We start from the raw sequence: 17,038 nt of genomic DNA on the forward strand, positions 1-17,038 counted from the left end.
CGTTTGAATGTGATTGCTTTTGGCTCGAAATGTCTTTTGCAGGTTCAAAGCAGGGCACTTACTACAATCGACTTATTCCTTAGTCCACTTGGGTGAGCGCTGGGCTACAGCTAAGCCCCCGAGTGAGAGGTTTACTTTTCACTCGGTAGGATTTCTGATAACTTAGGCGAGCACTGGGCTGCAGCTAAGCCTCCGAGTGAGAGGTTTGCTCTTCACTCGGTAGGGTTTTATATCTTAGGCGAGCACTGAGCTGCAGCTAAGCCCCGAGTGAGAGGCTTGCTCTTCACTCGGTAGGATTTCGATAACTTGGGCGAGTACTTGGACTGCAGCTAAGCCTCCGAGTGGAAGTCCGGCTTACCACTCGGTAGGATTTTTATATCTTAGGCGAGCACTGGGCTGCAGCTAAGCCCCCGAGTGAGAGGTTTGCTCTTCACTCGGTAGGATTTTTGATAACTTAGGTGAGTTCTTGGACTGCAGCTAAGCCCCCGAGTGGAAGTCCGGCTTACCACTCGGTAGGTTTTTTGATAACTTAGGCGAGTACTTGGACTGCAGCTAAGCCTCCGAGTGAGAGGTTTGCTCTTCACTCGGTAGGATTTTTGATAACTTAGGCGAGCACTGGGCTGCAGCTAAGCCCCGAGTGAGAGGTTTGCTCTTCACTCGGTAGGATTTCGATAACTTAGGCGAGTACTTGGACTGCAGCTAAGCCTCCGAGTGGAAGTCCGGCTTACCACTCGGTAGGATTTTTATATCTTAGGCGAGCACTAGGCTGCAGCTAAGCCCCCGAGTGAGAGGTTTGCTCTTCACTCGGTAGGATTTTGATAACTTAGGCGAGTACTTGGACTGCAGCTAAGCCCCCGAGTGAGAGGTTTGCTCTTCACTCGGTAGGATTTCGATAACTTAGGCGAGTACTTGGACTACAGCTAAGCCTCCGAGTGGAAGTCCGGCTTACCACTCGGTAGGATTTTTATATCTTAGGCGAGCACTGGGCTGCAGCTAAGCCCCCGAGTGAGAGGTTTGCTCTTCACTCGGTAGGATTTCGATAACTTAGGTGAGTACTTGGACTGCAGCTAAGCCCCCGAGTGAGAGGTTCGGCTTACCACTCGGTAGAATTTTTATATCTTAGGCGAGCACTGGGCTGCAGCTAAGCCCCCGAGTGAGAGGTTTGCTCTTCACTCGGTAGGATTTCGATAACTTAGGCGAGTACTTGGACTGCAGCCCGAGTGAGAGGTTTGCTCTTCACTCGGTAGGATTTTTGATAACTTAGGCGAGTACTTGGACTGCAGCTAAGCCCCCGAGTGAGAGGTTTGCTCTTCACTCGGTAGGATTTCGATAACTTAGGCGAGTACTTGGACTGCAGCTAAGCCCCCGAGTGAGAGGTTTGCTCTTCACTCGGTAGGATTTTTGATAACTTAGGCGAGTACTTGGACTGCAGCTAAGCCCCCGAGTGAGAGGTTTGCTCTTCACTCGGTAGGATTTTTGATAACTTAGGCGAGTACTTGGACTGCAGCTAAGCCCCCGAGTGGAAGTCCGGCTTACCACTCGGTAGGATTTTAGATAACTTAGGCGAAACGGATTCGCAGCTAAGCCTCCGAGTGGGAGTCTGGCTCACCACTCGGTAGGATTTTTTACAAACTTAGGCGGAACGGATTCGCGGCTAAGTCACCCACTGAGGGGGAATTTTATTAGACAAAATAAAAAGTGACAAAAATTATGGAGGAACTATGACACTATTATTTTGAGGTCCATGAACTACAGAAGTACTTTATTGCAACTCATCCGAGTGATAAAACTTAAGTGTAAAAGGGGCGGAGTAGTTCCGCGTTCCAAGCTCGGGGCTCGTCGATATTATGCTCGACGTTGTAAAGACGGTACGCCCCATTGTGGAGAACCTTGGTGACGATGAAGGGACCTTCCCAAGAAGGAGCAAGCTTGTGTGGTTTGTGCTGATCCACTCGGAGAACCAAATCTCCTTCCTGGAAGGCTCGACCTCTCACATTACTGGCGTGGAAACGACGCAAATCTTGTTGGTAGATGGTCGACCAGGTCAGAGCCATCTCCCTTTCTTCCTCTAAAAGGTTGACTGCGTCCTGCCGCGCTTGTTCAGCTTCTGCTTCGTTGTAGACTTCAACTCGAGGAGCATTGTGGAGAAGATCACTCGGCAAGACTGCTTCAGCTCCGTAGACCAAGAAGAATGGAGTTCTTCCGGTCGACCGATTAGGTGTGGTCCGCAGTCCCCAAAGCACTGAGGGAAGTTCGTCGACCCAAGCTCCAGCTGCATGCTTGAGATCACGCATCAGTCGAGGTTTCAATCCCTTGAGAATCAGGCCATTGGCTCGCTCTGCTTGTCCATTCGACTGCAGATGGGCGACTGAAGCGTAGTCGACCCGTGTGCCTTGAGAGTTACAGAAATCTCTGAATTCCTCCGAGTCAAAGTTCGACCCATTATCCATAATGATGCTGTGCGGGACTCCATATCTGAATATTAGTTCCCTGATGAAGCTAACAGCAGTACCAGCGTCAAGGTTCTTGATTGGTTTAGCCTCAATCCACTTGGTGAACTTGTCGACTGCCACCAGTACATGCGTGAAGCCACTTCGCCCTGTTCTCAAAGGACCGACCATGTCCAACCCCCATACTGCGAAAGGCCAGACGAGTGGAATGGTCTTCAGGGCTGATGCAGGCTTGTGCGACATATTCGAGTAAAACTGACATCGCTCGCACTTATTCACTATCTCCTTTGCCATCTCATTCGCCTTTGGCCAGTAAAATCCGGCTCGGTATGCTTTGGCCACGATGGTCCGAGAGGACGCGTGATGACCACAGGTCCCCGAGTGAATATCATTAAGGATGATTCGACCTTCTTTCAGCGTTATGCACTTCTGACCGACTCCAGTCGTGCTTTCTCTGTATAACTGTCCTTTGATTACGGTAAAGGCCTTAGATCGGCGGACGATCTGTCGAGCCTCTTCCTCATCCTCCGGGAGCTCTTTTCTCAGGATATATGCGATATATGGAACTGTCCAATCGGGAATGACCACCAAGATCTCCATGACCAAGTCGACCACTGCTGGGACTTCAACCTCAGTCGGATCTGTGGCACTCTTGGGCTGTGGAGCTTCTTCGGTGAAAGGATCTTCTTTGACTGACGAAGTGTGTACATGCTCCAAGAACACACCACTCGGAATGGCTTCTCTCTTGGAACCTATCTTTGCTAGATCATCAGCTGCTTGATTTTTCAGTCGGGGTATATGGAGCTCCAACCCCTCGAACTTCTTTTCCAGCTTCCTCACTGCACTGCAGTATCCAGTCATGGCTGGGCTTCTCACGTCCCACTCCTTCATCACTTGATTGACCACTAAATCCGAGTCGCCATAGACCATCAGGCGACGGACGCCGAGTGAAATGGCCATGCGCAACCCATATAAGAGGGCCTCATATTCTGCCTCATTGTTGGATGAATCAAAGTGAATCTGGAGCACATATCTGAGCATATCTCCTCTGGGGGAAACCAGGACAACCCCAGCACCGGAACCATTCAACATCTTAGAGCCATCAAAGAACATGGTCCAATGCTCCGAGTGAACTTCAGTCGGCTGCTGTTGTTCAATCCACTCGGCGAGGAAATCTGCTATTGCCTGGGACTTAATGGCTTTCTTTGCCTCAAACTTGATATCAAGGGGAAGAAGTTCAATCGCCCATTTGGCCACTTGACCAGTTGCATCTCTGTTGTGCAAAATCTCTGATAGTGGAGCGTCGTTGACGACTGTGATGGAATGATCAGAGAAATAATGAGCAACCTTCTTTGTGGTCATGTATATTCCATACACAAGCTTCTGATAATGAGGATATCTCTGCTTGGATGGAGTCAAGACTTCAGACAAATAATACACTAGGCGCTGAACTTTGAGAGCTTTTCCTTCTTCTTCCCGCTCGACCGTAAGCATAGTACTGACGACTTGTCCTGTGGCTGCGATATAGAGCAACAGAGGCTCTTTGCTGATTGGAGCAGCAAGCACCGGCTGGGTGGAGAGCAGAGCTTTTAGCTCGGCAAACGCTGCATCAGCTTCTGGAGTCCACTCGAACTTGTCTGCCTTCTTCATCAGTCGGTAAAGAGGCAATGCCTTTTCACCGAGTCGTGAGATGAATCGACTTAATGCGGCCAAGCATCCAGTAAGCTTCTGGACATCGTGCACTCACACAGGGCGTTTCATTCGGAGAATAGTGCTGATCTTCTCTGGATTAGCGTCGATTCCTCGTTCGGAAACGAGAAAACCGAGTAACTTGCCACCAGGAACTCCAAATGTGCACTTTGATGGATTGAGCTTGATATCATACCTTCTGAGGTTGGCAAATGTTTTGGCGAGATCAGCGAGCAGGTCGGAACCTTTTCGTGAATTGACAATGATATCATCCATATATGCTTCCACATTCTGACTGATTTGAGTGAGTAGACACTTCTGAATCATTCGCATAAATGTGGCTCCGGCATTCTTGAGGCCAAATGGCATGGTGATATAGCAGAAGCACCCGAATGGAGTGATGAAAGCTGTTTTTATCTCGTCGGGTCCGTACAGACGGATCTGGTGGTACCCGGAGTAGGCATCTAGAAAAGACAGTCTCTCGCATCCCGTGGTCGAGTCAACAATTTGATCTATGCGAGGGAGAGGAAAATGATCTTTCGGGCAGGCCCGGTTGATGTGCTTGAAATCAATGCACATTCGGAGTGATTTGTCTTTCTTAGGAACCATGACGACATTAGCGAGCCACTCGGAGTGGTATATCTCTTGGATAAATCCTGCCGCCAACAGTCGAGCCACTTCCTCACCAATGGCTTTTCTCTTCTGGACGGCGGACCGCCAAAGATGCTCTTTGATTGGTTTTGCAGATGAGTCGACTCTTAGGCGATGCTCAGCCAGTCCCCTGGGAACACCTGGCATGTCAGCGGGCTTCCATGCAAAAATGTCCCAGTTCTCACGGAGGAACTGGATGAGCGCTTCTTCCTTTTTCGGGTCGAGTGTTGTGGAAATGTGGGTCGGAGCTGCATCGGGGTCGGTCGGGTGAATGTGAACAGGCTTCGTCTCACCGGACGACTGAAATGCAGACTCCGTGGCGGGTTTCTTGGACCGCAGCAAGTCACTCGGATCTGCGTTTTGCTTGTATTCTTTGAACTCGACCGCTGTCACCTGGGAATCAGCAATCTTTGAGCCTTTTTGGAAGCACTCTTCTGCCTTTTTCCGATCACCAGTGACAGTGATCACTCCTTTGGGGCCGGGCATCTTCAGTTTGAGGTACACGTAACATGGTCGAGCCATGAATCGTGCATAAGCTGGTCTCCCCAAAATGGCATGATATGCACTCTGAAAATCCACGACCTCGAACGTCAACTTCTCTTTGCGAAAATGTTTCGAATCGCCAAACACCACGTCCAGAGCTATTTGGCCGAGTGACTCGGCTTTCTTTCCTGGTATAACTCCATGAAAGCTCATGTTACTGGTGCTCAGTCGGGACATCGGAATGCCCATTCCTTTTAGTGTGTCTGCATATAGCAAATTCAACCCACTACCACCGTCCATAAGCACTTTTGTCACTCGAGTGCCTTCAACAACTGGATCGACCACCAAAGCTTGCCTCCCAGGGGTGGCAATATGAGTCGGGTGATTAGATTGGTCGAAGGTGATGGGTGTTTGGGACCATTTCAGATAATTTGCTTTTGCTGGGGCAACCATGTTCACCTCACGGTTAATTACTTTCAATCGACTCTTGCTCTCCACATCTGCAAAGATCATTAGAGTAGAGTTGATATGCGGATATCCTTCCTCACTGTCCTCCTTGTCTTCGGCCTTGTCCGACTCCTTCTCCTTGTTATTAGACTGTTTTCCCTGAAACTGCTGGATCAGGAGTCGACATTGGCGAGTGGTGTGCTTCGGGTAGATGATATTCCCCTCTTCGTCTTTCTTCGTGTGGATGTGACATGGCATATCCATTACGTCGTTCCCTTCTTTATCCTTTACCTTCTTAGGGTTCCAGGATCCTTTTGGTTTCCCTTTAAACTTTCCCTGAGTCACAGCCAGAGCCTCTCCAGGAGCTGCCGGTTCAGCCTTCCGCTTCTGTTTCCGACTGGTGTTTCCTTTTTCCGACTGACTCGGCTTGTGCTTGCCGCTTCGGAGTCGGTCTTCTTCTTCGCCGTTGGCGTACTTGGTAGCAATCTCCATCATCCGACTCAAGGTCATGTCACCGGTTCGACCAAACTTCAAACTCAATTCTCTGTTCTTGACGCCATCTTTAAAGGCGCAGACTGCCTAATGATCAGACACATTCTCCACAGTATGGTGCAAAGTGATCCATCTCTGAATATACTCTCTGAGAGTCTCATTGGTCTTCTGCACACAGACTTGCAACTCTGTCAGTCCAGCTGGTCGCTTGCAAGTTCCTTCAAACGTTCTGGTGAACACTCGGGACAGATCTTCCCAAGTGTAAATGCTGCTAGGAGGTAATTGAGTCAACCATGCCCTGGCAGAACCTTCTAGCATGAGAGGCAAATGCTTCATGGCCACCTCGTCGTTCCCACCACCAATCTGAACTGCCACTCGGTAGTCCTCAAGCCAAGTTTCAGGCTTAGACTCACCAGTGAACTTGCTGACTCCTGTTGCCAACCTGAAATTGGGAGGGATAACTGCGGCTCTGATAGCTCTGCTGAAACATTCAGGACCAGAAACATGCACTCGACTGCTTGTGGGCGCATCTCTGTCGAGTCCACCTCGATGGGCTCTGTTCCGGTCGACCAAACCTTGCACGATTATGGATCGCGCGTCGAAGCCTGGTTCTCTGGGGTCGACTGGAACTCTTCGCCCCGCACTGAGCTGACGTCTGTCATCTTGCTGCCGAGGAGCGTAAGACCCATCTCTCGGAGGGGAATTGGGTACTCGACGCCTATCATCTCGGTCGAGCCAGTCACCATGTTGGTCTCGTCGATTCTCGTGCCCTTCACGCCGCGGAGGCGATCTGGGGCTGTGAGCCGACTGAACCGTATTCGCAGCAACGGATCGACTGTGAATTCTGTTGCGCGACTGCGACACGGCCAAATTCTGATCTCCTGCTGCCCGGAGCAGATCCCTGATCTGCATCAAGCCTCTGCCACCTTCCGACTGAGAGGGCTGGATGGACTCTGCTATACGGGTCGCAGCTGCTAAATTCTGGATTGGGGTTCGATATACCTGAGTCGGCGGGAAGAGTTGACGTCGACTGGTGTCGGGAACTCGTTGCCGCGCACGCTCGTCGAGTGCTCGCTGAAGATTCTCCAGTCGAGTGCGTTCGGCCAAATTGGCCAAACGTGCCTCCTCCAAGGCGCGAGCCTCGGGGGTTTCTCCTGCGATGGGAGTACGCAGGACATCCACGTTCCTGCGGCGAAGTTCTTCTCTTTGCAGAGAGTCGAGTGGCTCGGGCTGGTACTCTTCGTGATATCGTGTGGGGTCGCCTCCGTCGCCTGCTCCACCATCACGGGCGAAGCCAGGGGGACTGCGGGGCCCGTCGACCATCAGGATTTCCGCCGCTGGATCACTGCTATCGCACTCGGATGCGGTCTCTACGGAGCCAGTCGACAGATCGAACAGGCCGTAGAGAGATTCGTCGGGCTCGATTGCTGCAACTTGGGTGGTGGCCATCTAGCGAGCCACCGCGTGCCTCACCCACCGCTAAATCCTCGATCGGCCCGAGCGCTTGCGCTGGCGGGAGACCGGGAAGGTGGTCGATGGGGATGTCGACCGATACGGGGTCGACGGTTGCCGCAGCAGAACGCCGCGGACACATGCGCGAAAATGCGTCGCACCGCGGATGGGGAGCGCATCAACGTCGAGTGGAGCCTCCTGGAGCCAGGCGGAGTCGTCGGCGATGAAGATGAGAGCGCCGAGACGGATCTCTCGACCCTCGACCAAAACTCCAGCAGCCACCATGATGAAAGTACTCGGAAGAATCGCAACTTCCCCACAAAATTGCTAAAACACCTGCCCCACGGTGGGCGCCAACTCTCGTGGTTCTAAGCCTGACAGTAGAGTGGGGGTAGGTATGGAGAGGCAAGGTCCTAGCTATGGAGAGGTTGTAAACACAAGGGATGTACGAGTTCAGGCCCTTCTCGGAAGAAGTAAAAGCCCTACGTCTCGGAGCCCAGAGGCGGTCGAGTGGATTATGTGTATATGAGTTACAAGGTGCCGAACCCCTCTACCTGTGGAGGGGGGTGGCTTATATAGAGTGCGCCAGGACCCCAGCCAGCCCACGTAGGAGAGGGTTTAAGGTGAGTTAAGTCCGGGGTGTTACTGGTAACGCCCCACATAAAGTGTCTTTACTATCATAAAGTCTACTTAATTACAGGCCGTTGCAGTGCAGAGTGCCTCTTGACCTTCTGGTGGTCGAGTGAGTCTTCGTGGTCGAGTCCTTCAAGTCAGTCGAGTGAGTCCCTCGTTGGTCGACTGGAAGGTGACCTCTTCTAAGGGTGTCTTTGGGCAGGGTACTTAGATCAGGTCTGTGACCCTACCCTAGGTACATGACCCCATCACCGGTATCATTGCTCTTGCTGTGGCGGGACTTAGAGTGGCGCTGATGACGTCGGCGCTTGGGTTGCTTCTTGGAGGGGTCATCCTCCGCTTTCTCGTCGCCACTGGCTTGTTTTGGGGTGTCCACCATGTATATATCATATGATGAGGTGGCGGTCCAGTGCCCCGAGGGCGGTGGATCCTGTTTGTCTCCGGCCTCGTCGTCCATACCGTCGAAGTCTTCGGAGCCGAAGTCGAGCATGTCGGTTAAGTCGTCGACAGTGGCTACTAAGTGGGTGGTGGGTGGGCAGCGAATTTCTTTGTCGTGTGCATCCCGTTCTAGCCGGACATAGTTCGGCCAAGGTTCTCCTGACAGGGAGAGAGACCTTAATGAATTTAGCACATCCTCGAAGGGTGAGTGCTGAAAGATGTCCGCGGAGGTGAACTCCATGATCGACGCCCACTCGGACTCGACGAGCACGGATATGAGCGGCTCGGAGTCCTTGGCCGGAGATGAATCCAGTGGTTTGGCGACACATCTCTCGTAGGGGGTGAAGTCAGTATCCAGCTCTATCGCCACTGAGAGTGCGGCCTCCATGGCGGGGTCCATCCCTCCACTCTCGGATGGTGCGACTTGCTCCGGATTGATGGACAGAGTAGCTACGGATGCGATGTCCCGAACACTCTTTGATGGCAGAGTTACGTCATGCTTGTCAAGACTGTACGGCGCGTCCGACATGGGCCCAAATCCATCGAAGATCAAGTCTCCGCGGATGTCGGCCGTGTAGTTCAAGTTTCCAAATCTGACCTGATGGCCAGGGGCATAGCTCTCAATCTGCTCCAGATGGCCAAGCGAATTAGCCTACAATGGAAAGCCGCCGAATATGAAGATCTGTCCAGGGAGGAAAGCCTCTCCTAGGACCACATCACTAGCGATGATCGAAGGAGCCATCAAGCCTTATGGTGACGACATAGTGGAACTCTCAATGAAACCACCAATGTCGGTGTCAAAACCGGCGGATCTCGGGTAGGGGGTCCCGAACTGTGCGTCTAAGGCAGATGGTAACAGGAGGCAGGGGACACGATGTTTACCCAGGTTCGGGCCCTCTTGATGGAGGTAAAACCCTACGCCCTGCTTGATTGTTCTTGATGATATGAGTATTACAATAGTTGATCTACCACGAGATCAGAGAGGCTAAACCCTAGAAGCTAGCCTATGGTATGATTGTATGTTGTCCTACAGACTAAAACCCTCCGGTTTATATAGACACTGGAGGGGCCTAGGGTTACACAAGGTCGGTTACAAAGGAGGAGATATCCATATCCGTATTGCCTAGCTTGCCTTCCACACCAAGTAGAGTCCCATCCGGACACGGGCCGAAGTCTTCAATCTTGTATCTTAATAGTCCAACAGTCCGGCCAAAGGATATAATCCGGCTGTCCGGAGACCCCCTAATCTAGGACTCCCTCAATAGCCCCTGAACCAGGCTTCAATGACGATAAGTCCGGCATGCAGTGTTGTCTTTGGCATTGCAAGGCGGGTTCCTCCTCCGAATACACCATGGAAGAGTTTGAATGCAAGGATAGTGTCCGACCCTACAAAATAAGTTCCACATACCACCGTAGAGAGAATAATAGTTCCACAAATCTAATCTGTTGACACATTTTGATAGTATGACATCACTTCATGGCTCGGTTATTATTCGAACCGCTTTTTCTCAACCAGCTCCGCACATATCGCGAGGCAGTTTTCTTGATACGTCTTGTCAAAGCAGAGATCGTGTTCCCCTTATCACGGGATTCTCATCAATACGGACGTGGGTAACCCAACCGCGCCATCAATTGCGGCGCCTGGGGAATAAGCGGTTTTGCCAGGCAAGTGGGGAGACTCATCGCCTCCTCCGCCCTTATAAAGGGACAAAGATTTACTTTTTATACCCATGCCTTCTTCCTTCTCGCTTACCCATTCCCACACACTCGAGCTCTAGCGCCCAAGCTCGTGTTCTTCTTCTCAAACCACTCCAAGCATGTCTGGAGCAGGAGGCAAGTGGATGGTTTCCTCCATCACGGAGGAAAACATCAAAAAGTTACGGGGAGCCGGATACCTAGCTGCGAATATCGCGCACCAGCTGCCGAATGCGGGGCAGATCATCCCCACGCCCGAACCCCGTGAGAGGGTAGTTTTTCTTAACCATTTCGTCCGCAGACTGGGATTTCCTCTCCACCCATTTGCCCGTGGGATCATGTTCTACTACGGGCTGGATTTTCATGATCTGGCCCCCAACTTCATCCTCAACATCTCGGCGTTTATCGTCGTGTGCGAGGCCTTCCTCCGCATCAGGCCCCACTTCGGCCTATGGCTGAAAACCTTCAATGTCAAACCGAAGGTGGTGGGTGGCCAGCAAGCAGAGTGCGGAGGCGCCATGGTGGGCAAGATGCCTAATGTCCCCTGGCTCGAGGGTACCTACGTGGATACCATAAAGGGGTGGCAATCGGGGTGGTTCTATATCACCGAGCGGCGCGACTCCAACTGGGTGGCGGCCCCCAAATTTCGATCCGAATCCCCACGTGGCTCACCTCCTGGAAAAAGAAGGGCCTGACCTGGGGTTCTTCGGTAGAGCTGACCGTACTCCAGACCTGCATCCAGAACATGACAAACAAGAAAATTAAGCTCGTCAACATGGTCCTGGTTATGCTCTTCCGCCGGATCCTTCCGTGCCAACGACGGGCATTTGTTTTGTGGGAGTTCGACTCGGCCCAGCACCAGATGCTGCGAGATATCTACGACACAACACACGAGGACGTCTGGAAGGTGCTGTTCAAGGGTGCCGAGATGTCTCCCTCCCTCACCGAGGACCTCGGACTCAGCGCAAAGCACCGCGCCCATCCGGTAGGCTTTTATATCTCCCAGGGTATTTATGTGCCCTGGTTTGGTTATGTGCTGGATCTAAGCTTTCATGTCATTAACAGGACTGGATAAAGACAGCGGAGCAGCTTGATTGCCCAGCCCCCCTGCCCGAAGATCCTGCAAATGCTCTTCTAACGAAGATGCTGACTCCGGCACCTTACGAGGTGCTGGAAAAGACGGCCAAGAAGAAGGCCGCAGGGACCCGAAAGGGTCTCCGGTGCAAGGTGGTTCTATCGGACTCATCGTTCGATAGTCCGACGCGCACTTCTCCCACGGAAACGAGGAGGATGAGAAAATTTCTCCCCCCAGCCGGGGTAGACAAGAAAAGGAAGGCTGACCCATCCGGGGAGGCCGAAGGGTCCAAGAAGAGAAAGTCCCTCTTTCCGGACTGTGCCACGACGGCCGCCGACAGCGGCGACGAGTGGCTACCCAGGGACAAGCCCCTGGCGAAGTCGTAAGTGTCCGGACACCATAGTACTTCATGGTATGTTTTATTGTACTGCCTTTACTCATGCCGAACATGATTATGCAGTCTGGCCCGAGCTCATCTCGACGTACCCTCGTCGAGCGGCTCTTTGGGCTCGTCGGATATGAACAGCGGTTCTCCTCCGGTGGCTTCCAGTCCTCGCCCTACGGACAACATCGAGGTGGTGTCTCAAAAGGCACAGACCCAAGGGGAGGTGATCTTGGGGGCGCCTCACTACGACCTCCCAGACCCTGAGTACCAAGGGAGCGAGGCTCCTACGGGCTTCGAGTTCGGACCCCAGCCGGACACTATGCCGGAATCTTCGATGGTTCCGAACTCCGGCAGGCGGTCCCCTATTAAGGGGGGCCAACCATCCGTGCCGGTGTCCTCTGTCCAACAAGAGGCACCAGACAACTTGCTCGAAGCGCTTCACAGCGCTTCCATCAATGAAGAACACCACACTATCATGAGTGCGGTGGTCAAGAAGGTTCAGTCTGCCAAAAATGGACTGACCGAAGCTTGCGCCAGCCTCCTAACAGGCTTTGAGGTAAGCATTCAAAATATAAAAATATTACCGCATAGATAGTAGCCCCTGATGCTCTGTTTGGCATTCGCGAAGAAAAGCTGAATAGAGTATCAAATGATAACTCAGGAGTCTAATTAGAGTATGTCTATGTGTATGTGCAGGCTTCCCTGCTGGCCGCTGCCGCACGTACTGCGGAGGTCTCTGCGCTGAAGCAGGCCCTGAAGCGGTCCGAGGACGAGCTTGGCCTTACCAAGGGGCAGCTCAAAGAGAGCAAAGGTAAGATATACCCCAGTTTATATTGTTAAAAAGAAGTTCGGTGTAAAGTAATAGGATCATCATGAATTTGTCAGGGGCCACGACCGAGGTGGAGACCCTGAGGAAGGCGTTGTCCGCGACCGAAGACAAAGCGGCCAAAGAATGCATTGAACGGGAGAGACAAGAAGCCCGAGTGGGCAAGGTGCAGCAAGAGCTCGAGGCTCTCGCCAAAAAGCATGAGTCCTTGGAGCTTGACTCCAAGACGCGAGAGTCCGAGCTCGCGCAGGCGCTTGAAAGTGTCCGGAGCGCCAAGGTCGAAGCCTGCAAGGCCCTCCAGGAGATTGATGCGGCGAAGAAGATAGCAGCGGGTAAGGCATTCAATATGCAAAGCAAGCATGTGAAGGAGACTATCCTTTTTCTTACCCGAGTTCGGAGCTCTCCAGGAGCATTCGCAGATCTTCCCCGCAGTGTGCTGGATGCCGTGGAGTTTTACCGGGCTGAGGAGGGGAGCTCAACGGAGAAGTTGTTCTGGTCTCAGTATACTGGGACCGAACACCCCGTATCCTTGAGCGACCAGCTAAAGCAGTTGGTCGAACTTCACAAGGCGGCCGGACAAGCCATGGGGGGCCTTATAGTCCGGATGTGGCCTGGCGAGCCCCTATCCGGCAGCTACTTCAGTCTGGTGAGGCGGCTAGTGGAAGCCTGCCCACGGCTTGAGGTCATCAAGCGGTCCGTCTGCATCGAAGGTGCACGCGGGGCTTTTGCCCGGGCGAAGGTGCACTGGGCGAAGCTGGACGCTGTGAAGCTTGTGAAGGAGGGGCCGCCGGAGGGCAAGGAGCATCGCTGCCCCGAGAATTACTATGAGAGCTTCCTGAAGGGTTCCCGCTTAGTGGCAGATGAGTGTGCCAAGGATGTAATCTTTGAATGAACATGCCCATGTGATCCTGTAATATGAAACGAGTTCTTTTGCACCATGCGACGCTTTCTTAATTTAAAATATTACCTTCTGTGCGGCCGTTTATAAAATCTGAGAGTTGGCCAGTCGTCGGCTTCTGCCCCCATGTAACTAGTACTGGGGTGTTCGGGGTAAATCTGAACACTCTTTACCCCAATTTTGGGTCCTTCAAGGGAGGTGCTCAGAGCAACGAACCAGGCAATCAGACTATAATGATTTATCACTCTCACTTAGCCATAGAAGTCTATGGTTTTAAATTTTTGGCGAAGCCCCTGGTATTCAGAGGGCCGAATTTGGGGTGCTATACACGCCTAAGCCGGACAAGGACGACTCTTCGCCCGTAGCGGAAAAAGTCTTTAAGGACTTGAGACCTCTCGAATAGTGACTAGTTTCTCGCCTTACCATGACAGTCAAGTTTTGGCTTTCTCTACTGAGGTGCTCGTCTGGAAGAACCGGGACACAATCGCAGTAGTTCTCCCACCGCTACCTTAGCCGATATAGCGGAACATAAGGTACCAAAGCATGGGAGCCGGGCAACCCAACATTTGACCCAAGACATGATTCCAAGCTGATGCATATAATGCTATAAGTTCGGGGTACCACACTGTCGAATGTGTTCGGACTTCTTGCGCCATATTACGGGGTAAACAAGAGCCCCTGGCGTACTGACCGCACCCGAGCATGCAGGTGCAGAATGTCGTAAATGGACATATAAGAGAAAGAGAAAAACTTAAATAATGCAATTACAGATTAATAATATGCATTGTTATTTGAATAATACGTCGAAGCGTACTGGTACAAGTAGTGCAATAAGCATAAAGTAGGACAATTTGAAATGTCCTATCTCAAGGCAAGCTACGCATAAATAGTGAATAGCGGGTATATCAAGTATTACTAGAGACCACCTGGCGGTTCCCGTGTTCATCCTAGCTTCTTGCCGCCTTGGTTGTTGCTTCCGGAATGTGTCCGGCAATCGGACTGCCGGAAAGGGCTTTCGAAGAGTTAGGCCCTGAAAGAGAAAAGGAATGTCAAAGGTATACAACCCCTGGTGTGGTTAAGCCACAATGCGGGGTGTGTCCTGATTGTGCCCCCGCCTATGTCCATGGTATTTTTAATGTGTAGTTATGTACGCGCGGCACGAATTTCGTCGCTGCACTGGGACTGGATGGGGGCTGAATTGCTAGGCGAGCGTTGATCGCGCCAGGCGATCCTGTTGTAAATTGTTCCGGACTCGCTTGAAGGTGTTCGGGGGCTGTAACACCGAATGAGTGGTCTGCATGAACATGCTGCTTTGTGCCTCTGCTGCAAGGGCCGCAGTGTGCTCTTCTATACGGAGCGAGCGTTCTATGTTTCCATTTACTGTTATGACCCCACGGGGTCCTGGCATCTTGAGCTTGAGGTATGCGTAATGTGGCACTGTGTTGAATTTTGCAAATGTTGTCCGTCCGAACAGTGCATGATAGCCGCTGCGAAACGGGACGATGTCGAAGATTAACTCTTCGCTTCGGAAGTTATCCGGTGATCCGAAGACCACTTCCAGTGTGATTGAGCCTGTGCAATGAGCCTCTACACCTAGGATGACGCCTTTGAAGGTGGTTTTGCTGGGTTTGATCCTTGAGGGATCGATACCCATTTTTTGCACTGTATCCTGATAAAGCAGGTTCAGGCTGCTGCCGCCATCCATAAGGACTCGAGTGAGGTGAAAACCGTCAATGATGGGGTCAAGGACCAGTGCGGCGGATCCGCCATGACAGATTCTAGTGGGGTGGTCCCTGCGATCGAAGGTGATCGGACAAGCAGACCATGGGTTGAAATTCGGGGCGACAGGCTCCATCGAGTAGACGTCCCTTAGTGCATGCTTCCGCTCGCTCTTGGGAATGTGGGTTGCGTATATCATGTTCACTGTCTTCACTTGTGGGGGAAACCCCTTTTGTCCTCCTGGGTTCGGCGGCCGGGGCTCCTCCTCGTCATCGCTATGCAACCCCTTGTCCTTGTTTTCGGCATTTAACTTATCGGCCTGCTTGAACACCCAACATTCTCTGTTGGTGTGATTGGCTGGCTTGTCAGGGGTGCCATGGATTTGACACGAGCGGTCCAGTATGCGATCCAGACTGGACGGAGCCGGTGTATTTCTTTTAAATAGCTTTTTCTGCTGACCGGATTTAGAGCCTCTAAATCCGGCATTGACTGCCGTATCTTCGGTTTATTGCGGCGCTTTGGTCTATTACGACACTGCCTACCGTTAACATCTTTGGTATCTGAGGTATTCGGATTCCTTGATGTGTTGTTGCTGCGAGCCAGCCAGCTGTCCTCGCCCGTGCAAAAGCGGGTCCTGAGTGTTGTGAGGGCTGCCATAGATTTCGGCTTCTCCTGGCTGAGGTGGCGGGCGAGCCACTCGTCGCGGATGTTATGCTTGAATGCCGCTAGGGCTTCTGCATCCGGACAGTCTACAATTTGATTTTTCTTAGTGAGGAACCATGTCCAGAATTGTCAGGCCGATTCCCCTGGCTGTTGGGTTATGTGGCTCAAGTCATCAGCATTTGGTGGCCGCACATAAGTGCCCTGGAAGTTGTCAAGAAATGCGTCTTCCAAATCCTCCCAACTGCCAACAGAATTTGCTGGCAAGCTATTCAGCCAATGCCGAGCTGGTCCTTTGAGTTTTAGTGGGAGGTACTTGATGGCATGTAGATCGTCACCGCGAGCCATGTGGATGTGAAGGAGGAAATCCTCAATCCATACAGCGGGATCTGTTGTGCCGTTGTATGATACGATATTTACGGGTTTGAAACCCTCCAGGAATTCATGATTCATAACTTCATCAGTGAAGCATAGGGGGTGTGCGGCGCCTCTGTGCCAGGCTATATCCCGACATAGTTCGTATGAGTCTTGTCTGCTATATTCGGCCCGGTCGGATTTACTCTTGGTGTATCCAACGCGACGATCATCGTCCCGTGTGGGCGCACGTGCTCGTGTCCTGTATATTGACCTTGCGATTTTTGCCTTACTGTCCAAGATGTCTCGCAGGTCCTCTGTGTTGCCCCAGGCCTTAGTATTTTTGACTGAGTGGCGACGGGGTGCGGTCTGAACTTTAGGCTGAAACGCCTCTCTGGCTCGACCGCGTAGTGGCCGGTCAGCCACATTGTACACTGGTGAATGAGGTTTCAATGCTTTCTCCTTGAGGTGAGATAGCAACCTGCGTTTTGGGTAACTCTTGGACGGGCACTCGAGTTCATGCTCCTTGGCCGCAAGGACTTCGGTCCATCTGTCTGCTAGCAAGTCTTGATCAGCTTGAAGCTGTTACTGTTTGTTCTTTAGGCTACTTGCCGTGGCCATAATTCGGTGCTTGAAGCGCTCTTGCTCGACGGGGTCCTCAGGAACGATAAACTCGTCATCGTCAAGGCTC

This window comes from Triticum aestivum, chromosome 1A (genome assembly GCF_018294505.1).
Source record: "Triticum aestivum cultivar Chinese Spring chromosome 1A, IWGSC CS RefSeq v2.1, whole genome shotgun sequence".
NCBI classification, from domain to species: domain Eukaryota; kingdom Viridiplantae; phylum Streptophyta; class Magnoliopsida; order Poales; family Poaceae; genus Triticum; species Triticum aestivum.